The sequence below is a fragment of the Lissotriton helveticus genome, chromosome 2_1 (genome assembly GCF_964261635.1).
Source record: "Lissotriton helveticus chromosome 2_1, aLisHel1.1, whole genome shotgun sequence".
NCBI classification, from domain to species: Eukaryota; Metazoa; Chordata; class Amphibia; order Caudata; family Salamandridae; genus Lissotriton; species Lissotriton helveticus.
In genome coordinates, this window is record NC_136059.1 from 434,861,315 (window position 1) to 434,885,039 (window position 23,725).

Sequence of the window (23,725 nt, forward strand, 5' to 3'; positions counted from 1 at the left end):
GGTTCCTACCACCCAACCAACCCGAGACCCACTGCATCTGCGCCGCCAGATAGTACAGTTCCATATTGGGAACCGCTAGTCCCCCCGATTCAGTGGGCATATACAGCTTCGTCAGCGCAACGCGTGGACGGCCCGCACTCCAGATCAAGCTGCAAAGCAGGACCTCGAGATCTCGGAACACCCGGTTGGGGACGTAGGATGGAATATTGGCGAAGTAGTACAATAGCCTTGGTAAGACTATCATTTTCGCCAGGGCTACTCTGCTGGGTACATTCAGTGGTAAAGTTTTCCAAAACCCAATTTGTGACCGGATGGATGCGATCGCTCGCATTAAGTTTCCCTTCAAGATGTCAGTAGGGTTACGGTAGACATGGATTCCCAGGTATCTGAACGTTGTGGGGTACCATTGTAGTCGGTCGCCACCGATGTATACATCGTTCTCGGGTGCATCCGGGTTAAAGGAGTAGACCCCAGATTTGGCCCAATTGACTCTCAAGCCCGACATCTCCTCAAAGGTGTGGAATATGTCAGCGAGGGAAGTCGGGACAGCGGTCAGGTCTCTGATATAGAGGAGAAGGTCGTCCGCATATAACGATACCGCGTGAAGGCCATCCGCCATTGGTATACCCCACTCTGCACCTCGGGTCCGGAGAATTGTGGCCAGGGGTTCCATGGCCAAGGAAAACAGCAAGGGCGACATGGGGCAGCCCTGCCTGGTGCCTCTCCGCACGCGAATAGAGTCAGAAAGCAGTGCACCAGTGCGGACACGGACCGTGGGTCTACGGTACAATAAGCCAACCATGGCATCGTAGTCGTTCCCCAGTTCAAATTTATCCATGACCGCCCGCAGGTACGCCCATTCCAACGAATCGAATGCTTTCTCTAGGTCAAGCACCAGACACCCAGCATGTGGCCAATGGTGTGTGGCGTACTCCAGTATACAAAATAGTCGGCGGATGTTAAAGGAGGTGTGGCGTGTTGGTACAAATCCATTCCGTGGTGTACTAGGTTTGGAACTAAGGGAGCCAGTCTCCGGGCTAGGGCGGAAGCGAGGATTTTATAGTCGGTATTGAGGAGGGCCAGGGGACGATAGGAGCCCAGTCGCTCACTATCTCTGCCGGGTTTGAGTAAGGATATGAGAGTAGCCTCATTGAGTGTCGGGGGGAGGAAGAATTCGTCCGTGGCTGAGGTGTACATTTTTAACAGCTGGGGAATGAGAATATCCGAGCCGGCCTTATAGAATTCGGCCGGCAGGCCGTCCGGGCCAGGAGATTTGCCATTTGAGAGGTTGAAAATGGTGTCACGGAGTTCTTCGGGAGCAAGTGGTGCCCCGAGGTCCTCCTGCTGCGCAGCCGTGAAGCTGGGCAGCTGTAAGAGCGAGAGATATCCGGCTATGTCAGGCAGTGGTGCACGGAGTCGGGAGCAATATAAACCTGTGTAGTGATCTACGAACGCCCCATGTATTTGGCATTGCGTATAGAGTAACCTTCCCCCATCCGCTTGTATCCCTGACACTGGGGTCATGCGGTCCTCTCGTGCAATCAGCCAGGCCAGCAGCTTGCCCAGTTCATGGTCTTGTAGTTCAGTCTCTAATCGTGTCAGGCTACCCTCCAGTTGTCGCCGCATATGGCCTTGTGTGCCTAAGCAGTGTCCCCGGGTCACCACCTTAAATGCATCCCACTCAATCTGGGGGGAGGATGCTGGGCCAGTATTGTCCTCAAAGTATTGGGTCGTTTGTGTGAGTAGGGAGTCGCGGAAAGTCGCGTCTAGTAGGAGGTCTGGTTGGAGTCGCCAGGTGCGGAACTTGACATCCTCATGCTCATGGAAACATGGTTAAATGATTCCTCCAACCACTTCTTGGACATCGTGGTCCCCCAGGTATGGCAGCAGTAGATTAGACCACTGAAGATCCCCTGAGGGTTGCCTAGCCTGTATTTACAGACCTTGCGGTCTGTGAAGCAATCCTCCACTTCTTCTCAGCCCTTGTGTGAGTACCTTAAGATTGACATCAACTCCAAATGCTCCCTCCACATGATCTATTACCCGCCTGGGGATAATCCCTCCTTCATTGAACAGATCATGGAGGTTATTTCCTCCAAGATTGACGATCACACCAACCAAATTTTCCTTGGTGACTTCAACATTCATTGGAACTGTATTAATGACCCACTCGTGAATTGCTTCAAACCCTACCTCTAGGAACTCCTCCAAGAGTTTAACGGTCCGACCCATGAGAAAGGAGCTACCCTCGACCTAATAATAGCTAAAGAGAACATCTTACTTGTTGACTCTATCCACCCTTGTAATTGGTCTGACCACCAATGCATCACCTTCTCCTTAAATATAAAAGCAATCACCTCTCAGGGCTATCCTAAGAAAGCCAAACTCTGGACCCATGACACCCATAGCATTAACTCACTTTCTATCCCTACTGCGAGCTGTAAAACCCTGCTCCCGCCTCACACTTTGACCAAAGCCCAAGACCTCACTGATCACTATTTTAATTCTATCGCAAAATCATGGATACCATAGCTACTCAACAAATAAAAAGAATCCCCTACAAACGATCTAACCCCTGGTTCACCAGTGATCTTAACGAAGAATGGCGTTGCTGTAGGCTCGCTGAAAGAGCATGGAGACACACCCCTTCCTTAGCCAACTCATACTCCTGTGTCAAAGACACAACGCCTACAAAAGGCACATTAGGATCTCCAAAGCAGCGCTCTTTCAAAATCAACTAGACACTGCTATTTATGGACCTAAGAAACTGTTCAAAATCATCAGAAGCCAGTCTTCCTGCAAAAGAGATCATGCTTCCTCACATAACATAGCACCACTTAACTGTGAAACCTTTGTCTCCTTTTTCGCTGACAAAACATTGTTAATCACCAAAAACATCCAGACTGCTCTCAGCCTTCTTCCACCCCAACCATTTCCACTCCCCCACACAATGGACCTTGAAACTTGCTTGTATAACCACCTCTTCCCGACTAAAATGATGCCTCCTGGTCTAGCTTCGTAACCCTTGATGAGATGGGCACTTCTTACCTCCTTGAAATATTTTAACCACTTCATTGATCCCCTCCCCTCCAAACTTCTAAATTAGTGCTTTCACTCCTGCTTCCACTGTGGACTGAGATAATCAATGCCTCCTTCTCCCAGGGATCCCAACACGGCTGCCTTAAATTTGCTCACGTTACCCATATCTTAAAAAAAAAAACAACACTGTTGATCGTACTCTGTAATTTACTGCCGATTTGTGCGTCTATTTACACTTTTATATAACTAATATACTGCTGCTATTTTGTAGCATTGTGTGCTATATATTCTTATTTTGCTCTTTATGTACTTCGTTTTACAGATATTGTTCTTACTCTGTAAAGAGCCAAGCTGCTTTGAATGTTAGTGCTAAGATGCCAAATGCATTCACCTCCTCAGGTCAATCTATGCATCTGCTCTCCCTACCCTGTCAACTGCCTATCATATCGACCTCAGAACTTTCTGCGTTCCTGTATTCCTATCGTCTTTTGGATACTTCTTTTATACAATTGCTGCTGTGTATTGTTTTATTGCTTCTTTATGTAACCCAGATACGTGCTGCTATTTTGTTCCATATCTCAATATACTCTCTATGTACCTCATGTTATTACTGTTGTGCTTACTTTGTAAAGCGTTCTGATACCTTCGGGTCATGTTCACGCTATATAAAACTCGCAAACAATTCCATACTTTGATCCTTGTCTCTCTCCACTGGTCTCCTCTGGCATTAATAAATAAATTGGGTATTTGTAAACTGCAAACTAATCACCCCTCAGGGTCTCAAGGCGCTGGCGGCCATCGGGGAGATTAAGTAAGCTATTGCCCAGTCACATGACGCTGAGCTGAGCTGCCGCCAGGGTTCAAACCATGAGCCTCATGCTACGTAGTCATCCGCTTTGGCCAGTGCGCCACACCTCTCCTATAAGGGGTATAAGGGATCTCCACACCTGCTCCTCCTACAGGTAATGGCCCCATCAACACAGCAAACTTCACGATGGCCCCCTCTCTCACAGGAGGTCTGTCGGCATGCACACTGTACATTAATGACTGCCTGATAGGTATGGCAGTAATGATGACCACTCCTAAATTGACGGCGGCCCCCGCTTGCATAGGAGGGTCGTCGACTTACACACTGCATACAGGTGACCACCTGATAGGCATGGCAGTAATGACCATGGCTAACTTGACAGCGGACCCCACTTTCATACTCGGTTACCAACTAGAACTTGCACAACCCAATGTCTGCAGCGGCCGTTTCCTCTAACCTCATCAGAGGGATCCTTTTGCCAGGATCCCCCACTAGACTCGCTCCCTCCAGCAATCTTCTTCTCCTCACAAGGCACACTCATCTTGGAAGGTATTGGTGCTCCATGCGCCAGGGGAAGGCGGTCTTGGATCTCCTCAGGTGATGTCCCCTCTCCAAGCTAGGAGACTGGTAGGCCTTTGCCTCGAGCCTTAATCACAGGCAGAAGTCTTGCAGAGCTTCCTCTCCTTGCACAGCCCGTCTGACTGCTTGATAGTTGACCATTTTGGGGAACTCGTGCTCCCCTTTTTATAGTTCATTTTCAGACACCAAATGTGATTTCGGGACTGACTCTTTGAAGTTTGTGTTGGGAACCGCTTCCTTTTGAAGTGTGCTCTCCTCTTCCCTGCCCTTCCGCCAGAAAGCAGCCTGTGATAGCAGGGGAAGCTCCAACAACCACAACACAGACCATGGTTTTGAGCAGAGGTTCACTTCACACCTGGATGTCTGCCACAGTGATATGCTTTCAAAAGTTACCCCAGGGCCTCTACCCTACTCTTTAAGTTATGTGTATTTGTAAAGCGCACTATCCCCTGTGAGAGTATCCTGGGGCTGAGCAGGTGTGTGTTTGCCAAGCCCTGCCTATGGAAGATTGGTTAATTGAAAAGCCAGGACTTCAGCTTCTGTGGAATTAAAGAAGGGAGGTGGGGGGGCTCTGATGTGAAGTGGGAGACAGTTACGCACTTTAGGAGCGATGTAAGAGATGCATGTCCGTCTGATCAGGTTCTGTCTAAGCGTGGGATGAATGTGAGTAGGCGTCTTGCTGAGTGGAGGTGTCTGCGGTGGAAGGAGTTGTAACTGTTCTGGTTGCTGGTGCTTAAGTTTGCAGTGCCTTAAATTTGTGTGTGAGGAGTTTGAAATGTGTGCATTTATATGTTGGGAACCAGAGGAGCTCCTTGAGGCGTACTGTGAGTTCTGTGTGGGAGGTTGAGGATGAGTCTGGCTGCTGAGTTCTTGATGGTTTGTAGTCTTCTGGTAAGTTGTTTGGCAATTCTAGCATAGAGGGTGTACCTGTAGTCCAACCTGCTGGTATCTAAGGTGTGAGTTACAGTTTTTCTAGTGTTGCTTGGAAGCCATTTAAAGCTCTTCTTCATCATCTTCAGGGTGTTTGAAGCAGGATGAAGCAAAGGTATTGATTTATGCAATCATGTCCAGTTTACTACTGATGATTATTCTGAGGTTCCTGGCATGCGTGCTTTGTGTGGATGTGGGTCTGAGTTTGGCACACCACCAGTTGGAGTCTCATAGTGAGGTGTTCTTGCTGAAGTTCACTACTTCTGTCTTGTCAGTTTTGAGCTTGAGGCAGTTGGCTTTCATCCAGTTAGCAACTTCGCTCAGTTAGGTGTTGAACTTGTTTCTTGTGATGGGGGTCTTATCCGAGAGGGAAAGTGTGAGTTGCGTGTCATTGGCATAGGAGAGGATGTTGATGTCTTTGGGGACGTTGGCCAGAGGGACAATGTATATGTTGAAGAACGTGGGGCTGAGCGATGGACCGTGAGGTATTCCACAGATGAGTTTACATGCTTCTGAGGAGTAAGGTGCCTGATTGACAGCTTGTGTTATATCTGAAGAGAAGCAAAAAATCAAGAAGAGAATGGGTCCTTGGATGCCATTCTTGTGTAAGCGCCTGATGAAGAGGAGGTGTGAGAGCGTATCAAATGTTGCAGAGAAATCCTGGAGAATGATTGTTGCTGTCAAGGATGATGCAGATGTCATGTGTGGTAGCATTGTGTGCTATTTTTATACTGTGGTTGGGCCTGTATCCGGACTGCATGGCATTGAGGAGCTGGTGGTTGTTGAGGTGGTGGGTAATGTGCCAGTTACTTTGTTTCTGTAGGACCTTTGTTGGGTATGGTGGGAGGGAGATGGGTCTGTAGCTGGAAAATGTTTCTGGGTCAGACGATGGTTTCTTGAGGAGAAACATGACAGAGCCATACGGGAAAGTTGCAAAGTTTTATTGATTTTCAAAAACAAAAACTTAAAGTGGGATTTTGTTTTTGAAAATAAAAAACAACAATGCCCCGCTTGCCATGGAAGTCATCTTCCATATCGAGGTGAGCATTTTTATGATTTTACTACCTCTTACTTCTAGGGTTTTCCTGGCAGTGACGGCCAGTAAAAAAATGGCTATGTGTCTGCCCATCTAAATTTGTGTGCCATTGCAACCTAATGGGGTAACCCAAAAGGCCAAATGACCTGGGTATAGTTCAGTTCATAGAACAATTTGGTCCTAATGGCAGAACTCGAAAAAGAATATATAATATTAATTTACGTATTTCTATCAACACAAGGTGATCCTAGTGAGGGAGAGAAAAAGCAAAACAACCACACATAGAAATTGATAAATAAATTCAATTTATATTTTAGTAAATTGATAATGCATATATTTATTGAATAGTATAGCGGTTGTCAATAAAGTGCACCTTCTATTACTCAAGATATATCCATTGCTAGAGATGACCAACTTTAATACTGGCAGAGTTGCTAGAGCCCAAAAAATGAATAAATCGGGAAGGATCTCTCAGTTATTCGCAAAACAGTATCCCTTGGGCCAAGGAATATTGTGTTGCGAATAACGTAGAGGCCCTTCCCGATTTATTCATTTTTGGGTTCTAGCAACTCGGAACAAGGCACAATTGAGACCAACTTTGATTATCTCTACCTATTGAGCTTATCTGCCACCCATTTTTTGATTAGTTCCACGCATTGCCACAGTGAAGTTAGATCCTTTTTTTCTATTGAATTCTAGAGTAGGAGCCTTAGGCCTATGAACGATTGAACTAACTGCGGATTCCGTATCCAGTCCTGTTCATGCTCCGCTACAGGTTACCCACTCTCTCTTTCTTTTTTCCTGATGAACACCTGCATGCAAGGTTAAATTTATCTCACGCAGTAGTAGGGTTGAAATGTCGACATATGTTTCCAAGCCTGGATTGAATATACAGATCCTTATGGACGGTGTGCATTGATTCATCGGCCACCTATCTCGATCAAAGGATATATCTTGGGTAAATAGAATGTGTTCTCAAACATGGCTTATCATGGTGGCCAGTCTGAGCTGCTGTGGCTGATGTTTTCCTGTATTTTTGATATTCATTATTCCCTTCTCTTTCACATTACTTCACATATGAGCACTTTTATGAACTCTTTATCTTGCACTTTATGGAGCAATTTTAACAATATTCAATAAATGTATGCATGATCAATTTACTAGAATATAAATGTAATTTATTGCGTAATTTCTATGTGTGGTTGTTTTGCTTTTTCTCTCTCTCGCTAGGATCAATTTGTGTTGTTCAAAATACGTAATTTAATATTGTATATTCTTTTTCGATTTCTGCCATTAGGACCAAACTGTTGTATGTACTCATCTAAATTTGGTGGGCGGACATATAGCCAATTCTCTGACGGCACTCACTCCATTGTGGTGTCAGAGAACTTTGGCCACAGTGGAGACGGAGTAGTTTTACTGTCGCCAGCTATGATCCCCCCGCTTTTAAATTTGGAGGGCGGGTCATTATGCTGATGGGAAGGGTACTCCGTCACTGTTGCAATGGAGTGCCCTTTACGCAATATGTAAACCGGGCTCTGAGTACATCTTGTACTTCTGATTTCTTAATCACTACAGTGGACACTGACAACGCCTTCTGATATATAGCTGTGTCAGCACCGAAGAACAAATGCTTAGTTATTTGCAGTGGCAGCTACCGGTTATGAGTTTATGGTGGAGCGCAATGGAGCCAAACTCACCATAAATGCTGCACTTCTCCCGGGCATGGCACTTCTCCCCAGTGTTCACAGGCAGGTATGGAAGGACTTCCTTTCTGGTCAGTGGAAAGCGAATCTAACCGATCCTGGAACTGCTGTCACCTGTTTTAGTTATGTGTGTTTGCCTGTTGCACTCGCAGCTGGCGGAGCAGAGCTCCTTCGCTCTTTTGGAGGAGCCGCCATTGGGTATTTAATATGATTATCTCCATGTGTAAACGAGGTCTACTATGAGCATATCTGTATGGCTTGCTAGTAATATATTTTTGTGTCTCTTTTGGGATTGTCACAGATGGCGTTGCCTGGGTCTAGATTTAATCAATTTTGGTTTCTGTCCTAGGTTTATATACTCTAATTTGAATTGTATTTTCTTTATGTATGACACCTGGAGGTTTTGCTGTTAATAAGCTGGCTACAAAACAATGTTCCTCTCACATGCATACCTCTAGGTCCATAAGTTCTAGAGACCCCAGTCTAGAGTGCCCCAGTCTTCCCTCTACTCCCCACCAGATATCGAGGGAATCAGTAACTTTAGGTGGGAGGCGATTTCCAGGTACTCTGAAATGTACCTTAAGGGTGGCCTCAGAAATGAAGAATTACCATAGGACTCAATCATTACAACACCTGAGTCCCTGGTAATTCTCTGTTTCTCCCCTGGAGTTTTACATGGAGATTTTGGCTGCTTTCAGCAGTAGGAATGCCCATCAAGAATGTCATGCCCCCTAATGCATGCAAAGAAAATTTGCCCAATGCTACATGTGGGTATTAAAAGACATCCATAATTTGGTTACAGTAGGCCTTTCATACCTTCGAGGCCCTGTGGGACTGCACCTTCGTGGCTAGCCACAACCATGTCTGACCCCCCCCCACACTCCCCCCCAATTATAACAGATGTTACGTCATTTAAATGAGGCCTAGCCTGAGATTGGGTGTAGTTGTGGTCATGCAAATTGTGAGACTGTGTGAAGCAATTTTATGCTTGACGGTTGACATGTGCCTCTTTACAATCGGGTTGCTTCTTGGCACTAATAGCTCTGTAAATAAAAATATCACGTACACCCACGCGCTTATAAAAAGTGCATTTAAGTGTATCATTTCCCACAGTTTTTCAGTCTGTATTTGGAAGGATTGTCAAGAAAAGTAACAATTCTTAATAAAGATATCACATAAGAAAGTTACCATTGAATTAGTGCATTTTCATAAGCCAGCGCATGTATGTAGCAACAGAAGTAAGGAAGTAATTTACTAATTTTGTTTTTTTTTCCGTTTCCTTTTCAGTCATATTGCGTCCTTTCCAAAAGATTCAGTGACAAATACTTGTACCGGTTCAGCTGTAAGAAGTCTCTATTTCTGTTTGGACATAAAAACTGGATCAGAAAATGTGCAGTGAAGACAATGACGAATCAATATCCTTTCATAAGGAAGTACTTCTTGAAAATCCTAACATATGTGCCAACAATTGAGTAATATTCGCTAGCACCAACAGTGTTTTGTAATTAAAAGTATGGCATTAATCTCTTACCTCTCTGATAACTAATTTGAATGAACTCTTTCTGAATGAATGAATACATTTATTTGAGTCGTGCGTTGATTAATTGTTCAATTGAAATTTCTTTATTTGAGTCATAATTAATAATCATAAAAGTACATAAAATCATCGATACAAAAGCTTGTATATTACAGAAATAAAAGATAGATTATTACATAAACTTTTAAAATTATCAAAAAACTTCATTAAATCACATACAAGTAGGCTATAAGTCCATTTCATACAGCTAGTATTTACATGATAAAACTTTAACCGGGGGTCGTGTATTCGATGTGGCAATTAAATACAAAGGGCTTTAAAAAAAATGACTCAAACAGCAGTTGTTACAGCAGGATGAGCAACATCTAAAGATAAAGTAAAGCAGGCCTATATTGATAAAAAAAACTGCGCCGTTAATATGGGCAACAGATATCTTCTTTGGGGGGATTCATACATTTTACAGAAGATAATTACATGGTCCAGCCTCTGCAGTTAACGTGATATTAACGGAAGAGGTCTGGCGCCGCAGCTAGGGCGACTAACTCTAGAATCTGGGGATCACAGTTCGATCCCCGGCACCGGCGGCAGGTTATCCCAGCACGATGTGACTCTGGGCAATAGCTTGCTTAATCTTCCCGACGGCGCCTGGAGACCCTTATGGCTGATTATGCACTTTACAAATGTGGATTATTATTATTATTAACTGCTGTCACAGGGGTAAATTAATATAGAGTTTGGGTCGAATTACCCCGGTGGAAAACATTACATGTATCGTATCGCCCCATTCGGAATTTGGAGAGAAGAGAACTCTCTCAAGGATTTGTGGCTTGGGCAAGATAGGGCTCAAGAACATCTCTAGTTTGGATGACCTTGCAGGCTGTCATTATCTGCTTTTCCAGTGCTGCAGTTTCCCTTCCCTCCATAGCTTGTTTTAAAAACCTTTCCTTGACCTTCCTCCCATCACTTTCGGTGATAGTCTGGGGGGGTTTGGTACAGTACAGGCATCACAGCCTAATGGTACATTTTTTAAAATAAGGCTGCCACTGGATTTCATGTTCATGGTTACAGTTTCAACAGTCCTGGATCACTTCCCTATTAAAGGTTGTGCTTTTCCCGCTCCATACTGATACCCATAAGAGTGGTGGGGCTAATTTGACATGATTTTTAACATGCCCAAGTCCCAGCTCATCATGATTAAAGGAACTAGGGCTAGTTGGACCCACTCCAAACAGTTTCCTACAGAAGCAGTTTTCTTCCTGTTGTATTGTTATACAATTACGATATCCCCAGATGGCAGTACCATAAGTAAGAACCGGCAGACATTTAATTCTGTAGATTTGGAGCAGGGGAATTATTGGCCTACTACTAATCACCAGCGAAAACTTGAGCAGAGCACCACACAGCATTATTAAACCACTGGCTTCTACCAGCTAAACAGGGAAACCAGATGATATGTTGGTTAAAGGTGACACCCAAGTATGGAAAGAAACTAACCCTTGAAATAGCCTTACCTTTAATAGTTGGTGGCGTCATTTTAGTTGGCTGTCTCCCATGGACCATGTAATGGGTTTTTCAAATATTGGTGTCTAGTTCGATCTCATGCATGAATTTAACAAACAGGTCTACCAAATCCCTCGGACCATTTTGGGTGCGTGAAAAAAAACACTTCATCAGCATATAGCAGAGACAGGACAAAAACAATCTTAACCTTTGGTATGTCTTTCCCATTTAAAGACAGAAAATTGTTCAAAACATTAATATATAATACAAATAAAGAGACATCAACACGCACCACTGTCTGACCCCTCGTGGAAGATTTATACATTCCATTCATTCCCCCTTCTGCCAATACCTTATGTCATCAGCAATATCTGTATACAAAGCTCGTAAAAAATCCAACAGGGATTCCTGTGTCAGCCAATAGAGTCCACATTTTTCACCGGTTAACTCAGCTGAAGGCGCCACTTAGGTCCATAAACGTTAAATAAATAGTGCCTCGTTTCACTGCAACATATTTCCCAATCATCAGATTACGGTTTAGACATTCTTCCAATGTACTCTTAACTTCTCTGAACCTATACTGGACAGGGCACAGAATGTTGTTAACTGTGCCCACTCATCTACTCGGTTCAGAATCATTCTGCCTGACACTTTGATAATTGAATTCAACAGGGAGGTAAGCCTGTAACAGCTTGGGTCCTGCCTATATAATTTTTTAAATATAGGTTCAATTGTCGCAACTTTCCATGCTTTGAAGATACTTTTACAGCAGCTTCATTTAGGACCTTCGTAATTAACGTACTCAAAAAAGGATGTTCAACTTGTAAAGGTCAATAGGGACCCCATCCTGGCCAGAAGCCTTATTAGAAGAGCTATCTTGTATGGCAGAACTAACTTCCTCATGCTTGAACCTAATATCCAGTGGGAACTTAGATGTTTCCTCTGTACTCTTTATTAGCTCTCTTACTCCCATTGACTAAATCGCTGTGAAATGGGCCATCCTCTGCTCTGGGGCTATGGTGGTACTAAACCAATAGCATCTGGAGCACATGGGGACAATTGTCTCCCCTTTACAATCTACCAGAATCCTTTAGAATCTTCAATTTGACATCTGACCATCAGACAATCCCAAACTTCTTTTTTCAGAGTTTGTTTCCTCTCCCTGATGGCTAGTTTGTAATCGACTCTGGCAAGTGTAACATCTTCCTGACTCCTTGGCTGGGCGTTAAGGACCATTCTGAATTGCCAGTTAGCGGCTCTACATTTATCATCAAACCACCCAATTTTAGCCATTCTCCTAGTACCGGAAAGACTATACATGATCTGCTTGGCTGAATTATTCACAGACTGAAACCCCTCCAGAAACCTCGCTGGTGGCGAGTTTACTATGAGTCGTGAATCCATAAGTACACTCAGGCTTGCCCTACTGAGAGAATAGAACAGGACAGGGATTGAAATACTGCACCATTTAATTCTAAGCCCTTTGTCCTGGGTACTTAATCCAATTAAACCTGCGTTGTTTATGTTCTTGTTCCCTGTGGTTGTTAGCATATCAAGAACAATGGGATTGTGGTCACTATAGAAGGTGTCCAAGACTTTCCCAATTTGTACCATTTCCCCAAGGGCCTCGAAACAAATACATAGTCAGTTATGGACCCTTTGCCCCATCCCACAAAGGTAGGTTTTTGATCAAATTGTTCTCTCACAATGGTCCCCAGGTTAAGAAGTTCGGTGTAACCCAAAGCACGGTCAGCATCAGGTCCCTTTCATTAAACTCTGAAAGGCAGGGGGGAGCATCATCTCTTAGTTGTTCCTTTTTTTTAACCTAACAGAATTTGTCATTGTTGATATACGGAAAAAAGAGACAAGAAATACAGTGAAAACTCAGAGAGCTTGAGGTTCTTGAATGATGGTGTGCTGTTTGAAAAGGAATGTTTGAAACTAAGTTCTGAAATGTAAAAGTGAAGAGTTACACCTAACATGAGGTGGTATATTTTATTATTCTTTAAACTTAATGAATAACTGGTGAAGGCCTGTTTCCTGCTTTTTAGGTCACAGCCTGCCAGACATCATGGTTGTATGACAGAGTCACGCATGGCTGAACCATATGTGCCTCTACTACGCAGGCCCAACAACGAATGCGTCTAAACAACACATTTATTTACCATGCGTGCCTTTACCACACAATTTTGTGGTAGAGGCATGCTTGGTAAAGAGATGTGTGGTAAAGTTAACACCCCTGCCTCTCTGTCCTGAGTCCTAAAATTCTGACCCCTGCCCTATGACTCGACCCGAGCCCTAAAAACAACCCCATCCCTAAAACCTTAAACCATCCAGATTCCCCTTGCCCTACAAACTTTCCCCCCAGCCCTGAAAACTGCCCCATCTCCTCCTGCCCTGTGTCGTGACCTGGACACAGGGTACTAGGACCCTGAACAACGACTGATGGGAGGGGGCAAGGAACCGGACACCAGTTCCAGTCAGGAGATGAAAAGGGGGCAGACACACAGGAACTGGGGATGGGGCAGTACGTGGGGGAGCATGCTGTAATAACGAGAATAAACATATCTGATAAAAGCTACCGACTCCTGTCTTGCTTCGAGTCTGCCGACACGACAACTGGCGACGAAGGTGGGATAGCAGAATCAAGCGTGTGTCCGTTGCCCAGCAGTACCAAAATACGGAGCCAGGAGCCCACCCTGGTCCATGTGGCTATGCAGAACGACGGCGCGGGAGCCCACCCTGGCCGCAACAGGCCCAGTAAAGGAGGACGGAGAATAATCATCTGGTTGTACCGGTAAGAAGCTTCACTGAAAAGCGTCTTGAAAAGAAGCGCAAGGGACTTCGGAAGTCACGCGCGAGATCTTGCGAGAATAGCGGAGGCCATTTTAAAACCAGGCACAGCGTCCAATAGCAATCGCGGAAGTCCCGGCAGCCGTTTTAAGGTCAGGTGGGCGCTGGAAGAGTCCTGCGATTTCGCGAGACTTGGGTGGCCATTTTAGAATCAGGCACAGAGGCCAATAAGAAGCAAGAGAATACCGTCGGCCATTTTGAGGTCAGGAAAATAGACGAACACAAAGGAAAATAAGAAAAGAAAAGGGCAAGAAGGGCCAAATACGTGAAATAAATCGAAGAAAAAGAAATAGAAGTGACAAAGACAGAGATGATGAGAAAGAAACAAGGGCATGAATAGAATAAAGCCCAAATAGCAATAACACAAAGAGACAGCACACAGAACAAGAGAAAAGAGCTCAAAAGAAGCCAGTGAAACCACAGGAGTAGTGGAAGTCAAGCATACAAAGACGAAAGAAGATAATAAAGTGCAAAAGAGGCGCCACAGGCCCCAAAATGATTGAACAAAGGAATGAGAAGCAGAACGCTCAATACCGTAGACCCCTCCCGTTCAACTTATCTGAGCCACAAGTAGGGATCAGATGGGAGCGATGGATTCGCAAGTTTGACCGTTACGTGCGCGCCACGGATGTAACAGACGCCAAGCAAATGTATCTGTTTCTAAACCTTGTAGGCGACGAAGTAGACGACCTACTAGTGACACTCCTGGATGAAGAAACAACAACATACAAAGAGCTAATAAAGTGCCTCTCAGACAGATTTGATCCACAAAGAAATATTGATTTTGAGAGATACACTTTCACAATTGCTTTTCAGCACACAGACGAATCCCTGGATGACTTTGCGACACGGCTACGCAAGCTGTTAACACACTGTGAATTTGACAAGTTTGACAATGAACAAGCGATTTGCCTGCGCATCATCGAGGGATGTCGTGACACGGAATTCAGCGCACGAACTCTGAAAGAACCAACCTCGCTGGAGAAAATTCTATTGCTGGCAAGGGCCGAAGCGAGGGCGACGGCGCAAGCAAAACAGATGGAGCGGGGCAAGGAACGGCGAATAGAACAAGCAAACCGCATGGTAGGGAGCAGCTGCACGAACACCTGGAAGAAAGGAGACAATGAGCAGCCGACAAGGAAACAACAATAAAAGACCTGCTACAGATGCGGACTTGAATTCCCACACAACGGCGCGTGCCCGGCAATGGGTCAAACATGCAGGAAATGCAACAGGAGCAATCACTTCGCAAGCGCATGTCTGGGAATGCAATTCAGAAGTGAGAGGGGAAGACTGTGAAGGCCGCGAATGATGACGAGCAGGTATGCCGGGCACATGGAAATGACAAACTGCAGTTCATCGGCTGAATCTGAAGGAAAAGGTAGGACGACTATACCTAATTTCCGCTGCTGCTGCTGTATCCGCAGAAGAAGACACAGGGCGAAAAAGCATCCACCTGATGGAGAAGAATCAAGTTAAAAATACTGAGACTGTGACCATAGATGTGGGGCAACACAAAACGCGTTTCGGGCTAGACAGCGGAGCCATATGCAACATCATGTGTGTATCGGAATATGAGAAAATGGAAGTAAAACCAGCGCTGGTGCCATCCAGAGTTGACGTATTCACGTGGGGATCAAGGAAACCAGTGAAGAACATGGGAACATTTACAGAGACACTGATATATAAAGGCCAAACAAGCAGGGAAGACATACATGTACTAAAGGGTGACATTCCAGCACCATGCCTACTGAGCAAAGTCACGGCGCAGGTAATGGGCCTCCTCGCAATGACGTACCACATGTCAGAGAAGAAGCACATCCTGCGAAATCATCCCGGAATACTACATGGATTAGGGCAATTAAAAGGACGAAAAATAACACTGCACATCAATGAAGCAGTAAAATCAGTGGCTCAACACCACAGGCGAGTGCCCATACACTTTCAACCCCAAGTGGAGGAAGAAATAAAAACATTGCTAAGTCAGGACATCATAGTGCCGGCAGAGGGACTGACACCATGGGTGTTGCCAATCGTGGCAGTGCCAAAGAAGAACACTTCCAAAATTTGCATCTGTGTTGACATGAGAATACCGAACACAGCAATTGAACGTGAAAGACACCCTGGACCACAAATCGACGACATGATCAGCTGCCTGACAGGAACATGCCGATTCTCAAAGCTTGACCTGTGCAAAGGTTATCATCAGCTAGAGCTTGTCCAGCTACATCACAACATTCTCCACGCATATGGGCCTCTTCCGATACAAGCGACTAAGTTTTGGAATCTCATCGGCGGCTGAAATATTTCAAGAGACAATACGGCAAGTAATAAGGCCGGTAAAAAACAGTCTGAACTACAGTGACGACATTCTGGTGTTTGGTAAATCGGATGATGAACATGACAAAGCACTGCGAGATGTATGCTCCCAGTTGGAACAAGCAGGGCTAACGATATATATGAAGACAAGTGCGAAATTGGGCGAGACAAACTGGTGTTCTCCGGACACATCTTCTCCAGAAAAGGAATGCGACCAGATTGCAGTAAAGTGGACACGCTAGAAAAACCGAAACATCCGAGCGACGTTGCAGAAGTGAGGTTGTTCCTTGGGCTTGCCAGCTACTGCACGAGATACATAAAAGACTTTGCCACGGTAAGCACACTGCTGAGAAAACTGACGACACAAGGCCAGACAACTGCAACAAAGTATTTGAGGCCATCAGACAGGCAGTGATAGCGGTGGACCATCTTGCATACTTTGATCCTCTGCTATGCACAGAATTGACGGTGGATGCCAGCCCGGTGGGGCTGGGAGTGATACTGGCACAACACAGGCCAGGCAATGAATCACCAAGATGCATAGTGGCCTACGGAAGCAAAAGCCTGTCCGACGTTGAGAGGGCGTACTCACAGCTGGAGAAAGACAGCCTCGCAGTAGTATGGGCATGTGAGCACTATCAAATGTTCATATATGGGAAACCATTCACCATCATAACAGATCATCAGGCCCTAGTAACGATCTATGGAAATCCTAACGCAAAAATACCACCCAGAATAGAGAGATGGGGCATACGACTGATGGCCTACATTTTCAAGATCGTACACAAACCAGGGAAAGAGCACAACCCGGCAGACTACATGTCACGGCACCCTCTACCGCAGGCACCTGAGGCGACATCTATGGCGGAGGAGTACCTGAACTTCGTACTAAAACACAGTACTCCAGCATCTATAACGATGGAGGAGTTGGAACTAGAAACAGAGATGGATGCCACAATGCAAGTGGTCAAAACAGTAACAAGACAACAGAGGTGGAGGCATGTCAACAACAACAGCATGATGAAAAGGGGTGATCAAAGAGGAAATGCTGGCATTCAAAAAGATTCATAAAGAGCCTCACAGACCAAAAACAGAATAATAATGAGAGGAACAAGAATAGTGATGCCAAGAGCACTGCGGAGACAGACGGTGAATTTGGCGCACGAATCATATAGAGGCATGGTAGCAACAAAGAAACTGCTACAGGAGAAAATGTGGTTCCCGGGTTTGGACAACATGGTAGAAGCCACATTCGCACACTGCCACATCTGCCAAGTGATGGTGTCGTGCAGGCCTCAGCCAGACCCGCTAGTGCAAGGGGTTTGCCCTTATCTGCTCGAAGTCCTCAGACCAAATAGAAAGAAGTTGGCACAGAAACTGGAAATAGAAAACGTAACATTTATTACACCTCACGAGGTGGTGCTACGGTTCAGACAGTACCCTTCGGTATTGCAAGAAGTAGCACCACGAGCTAAGAAAGCACAGTTTATTTATACCCGCACAGGAGCTCAAAAGAAGGCGGTACAAAACACAAGAGCACATTTTATGTACATATAAGGTAATATCGAGAGGCACAATTGATCAGTGGGAGGAGCTAACAGTCTTGGGGACTTGACAAACACATTCCTATCTGGAACTAATCACTACCAGATGTGAACCCTAACGGACAGCGGCAAAGTAGGGGATTCTAAATATAGCTTGTTGCTGGGCAGATTCAAGCACCATGAACAGGAAGATAGGACAAAACACATGGTCGGTACGAGGCAACATGTAGCAAACAAAATGGCTTCCATTAATACAAAATGGAGTCCGCTAAATGTCAAGATAACGGCTAGAACTAAGATGTCTTCTGGTAATGCTCAATCTAATTGCTGTCAAATTACAACAATGGGGCAGCCAGCAAAGCTGGAACCACTACAAATGTCAGAGCTCCCGAAGGCAGTGTGGACCGAGCTAGCAGCAGACTTCTACGGGCCCCGGGAAACAGGAAGCTACCTGGTTGTAATAATTGATGAGTTCTCCAGGTTTCCCATTGTGCGACAAGTATCGTCAACATCAGCAAGCGCAACGCTGCCAACTATGGAAGACGTCTTCGCGGCGTGGGGCTCCCTGCAAACTCTAAAGACGGACAATGGTCCACCATTCTCAGGGGAGGAGTTCAGAAAGTTCATGGACTATTTAGGGATCCGTCACTGGAAAATAACGCCCCTGTGGCCACAAGCAAATGGCATGGCAGAAAGATTTATGGGACACATAAAGAAGGCCGTACAAAGAGCAAAACTGGCGCAGATATCAATAGGGTAGGCTCTGTGCCAAGTACTAAGAGACTATAGAAACACTACTCACAGCTCCACAGGACGGTGTCCCGCTGAGCTAGTGCTGGGACGATCAAGCAGGTCGAGAATACCACAGCTGGAAGCAGCAGCGAAGCAAGAGCAATGCAGCATTGCCACCAAAGATCAAGAAGCAAAATCAAAAATGAAGACGTATGCACATGCAAGGAGACACGTCACTCCGGCGCAACTAAAGCAAGGAGACACAGTGGTGGTGCGGCAGTGGCAGCTGAGGAAATCGGACAGCCTGTTCTCAAAGGAATTACAAAAAGGGGGTGGTGATGCTCACTGCACCATCAGGATTCAAGCAAGCCGGGCCGAAGACGGCTGCAATGCCAGAAACCGGTCCCCGGAAGCTTGTTTCCTTTCCAGTAAAGAATTGGCTTGGTAGTTTGGTCTGCCCTGTTCCCATGATGCACTGGGCCAGGGACAGACTAATTTGCATGTAGCCAGGTTCTGAACTGGGATGGTGTAGTGAGCTAAAAAACGGTGATGGATCAAGCCCTGATCTTTTGACTGGGTATGAGTGTTCTGTTTAATTCAGATGCTCTGTCCATCACCACCCCCTTTTCTGAATTGTTCTCAAAGGAGCCGTTAACGGTGACTGAAATAAAAGGGCCCATGATAACAGCATCGACAGGACGCTACCACGTCACACGAAACAGCTCACACTTCAAGGAACTGAAGCTCATGAAAGAAGATGGAGGAGCAATCGCAACAGGAGACACGAGACAGGATGAAGGCGCGCAGATGGACAAAGAAGAAACACGGCAGACACCAGAGTGCAAGAGACCAAAGAGACTGATTGAAGAGATATGATGTGATGTCCTCTCTCTCTCTCTCTTGACAACAGTTGGCATCAACAATATCTCTGTTTGTTTGCAACAAGGGGGGAGATGTCGTGACCTGGATCGTGGTAGTTCTTCTTAAAGCTTTATAGTCCTTTGTTTGTTTCTCCGAACCGCGAGATCTAGCCTATTTCTACTTCCGTACCACGTGACTAGGTGCACGTTGGTAGAAACAGAATGGCGTGGAGCTTACACGCGTATTCGCGGTTGCCTGAAAACGAGGTGAAATAGTGGTCCCCCGTTATACGATTCACTCGATATACATTCCAAGCAGGGGAACGTGGTTTTTTGTTTGCCTGCTGCCTGTTACCAATTTGATCTCTGCGACATATATCTATAGCCAGAGTTTCTGCTGTCGCCTGTTAGAGGAACTTAGACTCTTCTAGATTTACACCATCTTTACATATCGGGTTTGATGTAGACCACGACGGACCTTTAATAGCCCCAGTCCTGATGAGGCCCGTATTTATTGGGGTGAAACGCGTCAACATTATTAAGAAGACACCATCTAAAAAACTTATGTTGCTTAAATAGATCAATAAGGAGTACCTAAACAAGAAAGGTCTAAAGAATATATACCTTCTAGGCTCCTGCCTTGTTTTTTGGTAGATCTTGCTTTAAAGGAATGCTCTTTATACTTTATCAAGCATCCTTTTTGTTGAAAAAATGGGCTATAATACATAAAAGGTTGAATATATGTGTTAGTGTGTCAATGTAAATATCGTGTATATATTTCTGTAGTTTATGAATATAAATGTGGAGTATATATATGTATCTGTTGTGTATATATAGGTTTTTTGTAAAAACAAAAAAGAATTATCTTTGTTTATGAAAAAAATAGAACAGTAATCAAAAAATATTAATAAAAAAAGCTACTTAGAAAGTTTTTTTGCGTCACAGTTTGGTTTCAGATGAATATAAAGCACGGATTGATTTTGATGTGATTTAATTCAATTAGGAAGGGATAATTTATTTTTCTCTGTCCTCTAAATAGATTGAGTATTATTTCCTATGCATCATTTTTGTTGTTGAATATGTTCCTTACTCAGATGCCATAGGGTTACTTGGGTTGCCCCCTTGCATAATGTGACCTGGACACAGGGCACTAGTACCCTGAACAACGACTGGTGGGAGGGGGCAAGGAACCGGACACCAGTTCCGGTCAGGGAATGAAAAGGGGGGCAGACTCACAGGAACTGGGGATGGGGCAGGACATGGGGAAGCACACTGTAATAACGAGAATAAACATACCTGATAAAAGCTACCGACTCCTGTCGTGCTTCTAATCTGCCGACACGACACCCTTGGCCCTAAAACTCAGCCCTCTAACTTAAAACCTACAGTGGCACCCCCTGCCCTGAGCCCTAAAAACTGCCCCACCTTGAAAAATGCCCCTTGCCCCCCCCGAGCCCTAAAACTCTGCCCCCTGCCTTAAAACCTACCCCGACCCCACCCTTAGCCCTAAAACCAGTCCCCTCAATTAAAACCTAAAATCACCCCCTCTCTTAAATCCTACCCTCCTCTGCCCCCCACACTGAGCCCTAAAACCAGCCCCCTCCCTTAGAACCTACCCCCAACCCAACTTAACTCACCGCATCCTCGTCCTTCATGCAACTCCTCCCTTCCAGTTCCTCTCCAAGCCCACTTAGTAAGCTAGAATGCCGACTTCCTTAACCACACATATGCGTGGTTCAGACATATGCATGGTTAAGACAAGTGTTGTTTAGCTTGCGGTAAAATGGAATGAGTGTTTGACGCCGCGTTGTAAAGGCCGTTTGCCAGACATCACAACTGTCTGGTTAAAATGACATATTGAGGACATTCCAAATGCTTACCTAGGAATGCATTCCAACCCTTACCAATGACCTTTTGTTCTGTTACTCACAGTTGCTTTTTTTCTATTTGCTAACTCTATTTGATTTAGCTTGTTTGGCATGTCTTTGTCCCCCTATGGAGCATTGCCTCTTTACCACCTCTCTGATGAGCTTCTTTGTTGCTTCCATGAGCGCCAGCTTTTCTGGAACTTTTTCTTTTCTTTTCTGAAGCACTTGATCGAAGAGCCCAATCTTTAGTCTCATAACAGATTCTAGATTAAAGATTGCATTATAAAAAAGTACAAAACCTTTCCCAAGTGTAAAGGTAAGTAACATGACCCTACATTATATTTTTATTTTTAAATATATACTAGTCTGGTGTGTGTTTGTGTGGAAAGTATTCATTTTATCAGGATTTACTTGTATTCTGAAAGATGAATATTGTCCAGCTATCACAAACGGAGCTTCTAAAAAATACAATTGTAGTCTGAAAAGGCAAGTACAGCTGGGGAGGCCCCTTAAAAAGAACTATCTGCAGGATCTGGCTTGTAACTGAGAATACCATCCACCCACCAGCACATAGTGTACATTGCATGCGAGGGCAATAAAACCGCTGGGGTGGACAGGAATATGGCTGCAGACAGACATTCTTTGGACCAGTTCAGCCTTCAGGGTTCACAGCCAGAAGTAAAAAGCTCCTACACTGCTGGGCAGCATTCTCGAAGCACCTATTGCTGCATGTTTCCCATCCACGTTTAGGAGGGGCAGAACAGCAGCTTATGGCTTGAGTATGGCACATTTGTGAAGAGGGCTGGAAGCGAGAGTTAGAGAAGAGGGTGGGGAACAGGATACAAGTAGTGTTTTCATAAGGCATGCATGCATAAGATGTTGCAGTGTATGGCCTTCTGCAGCCCTCTATTGGGTCCCACCTGACTTTCAAGCATTCCTCTTCAAACAGCAGTCCAACGAGCTTTAAGAAATAATTCCCTGTGCTGCATGTAGCAACCTGAACCATATGAGCAGGGGTGTTCAAGCCGATGGTCGGACCCGGTGTGATGGAGGGGGTAGGTGCAGAAAACTATGAAGGGGTTCGAATGGTGGGGGGTAAGTACAATGAATTACAGGTCACATTTCTTGACTAATGCTATAAATCTGATAAATAAAGTCTGTATTACAGGTAATAAGACAACTGGAATTTTCAGAGTCGTCTGCCTGTTTTGTGGGGGGATTTGAGGACAGGTGTCCTCTGTCGGTTTCATCTCCCTAACACTGAAATCAGAAACACACACTCAAGCTTTTCCTGGGCTAGAGTGTATAGTAAGAGACTTCCCTGTGTTTATTTAACCTTTTGCAAGCTTTCCTGGATTTTACACCTACGAGTGAAGGCTCTCACCCATCCAACTTCCTCAGCAGGATAGTTTTACCAACTGTACTCCTTTTGAAGAGTTTACAAGGTTTCCAGCTTTTGGCCAATTTATCTCATACAGTAAGTGATCCAGCTTGTTAAGATCCGTAGCAAATTCGACTGTTTTTTTTGGGATCAGATACCGGTGCTGGCCACACATAAAGTCAATGTAGCTTGGGAAAGGGTTTCTTCCAAGAAATTAGTCTAGGATGCGTAACACTCATTTGATTTAAAATAATCACTCAAATTTACCAAAAATATAGTGGGCACTCAAAGGCAACAATGTAGAGGAAACAGGACATTTTTCATACCAGGCAGCAGCTATGAAATGAATGTGAAAATGGCCTGGTTCATTGAGCTTGGTTTGCAGCTTAAGGCGCTTTGTGCCCTCTGCACACTGCTCATCTGTCGAGCACTGCCAGGAGTGTGTCGGTTTCCCAGCCGCCCACTTTTGAAGGAGTCGAAGCACAGCAAGCTGAAAGGTTTGTTTAGGATTATGCTCTTATGGCCAAGGCAGATTTGTACTCTGATCTCCTGGATCTTTGGTCCACGCCTTAAACAGCGTGTCTCATCACCCCGCCTTCTGTAATACGCACGAGGTGGGAGGACGAGAGGGGGACACGTGTAGGGACAAGAACGTTAAGCTGTTCATGTTTCACAATCATAGTGCACGTCGTGCTTTCTGGAGAGGCGGAAATATAACCTCACTGTGCGCTAAAGAGAATCTGTACAATAGTTCCGTAAATAATTGGCTGCATCAACATACCTGCCGGGACCTGAGGTTTGGCAGTACTGATACAGAGGCCACAACCTCGGGGTCATTATTTATAAGCATGCAGTGAGTTTGAGCAGAGGAACAGCTTCGCCAGACTGCGCATGTCTTTAGCCAGCGAGAAGAACGCGTCATACTGGTCACTGGCGAGGTGAACGTACCTGTCCGAATACACGGAAGCCCTAAAACTGCAGAGACCAGTCAAAGGAAATACCTATCCAAAAGCTCCCTGTGGGGGACACCTCT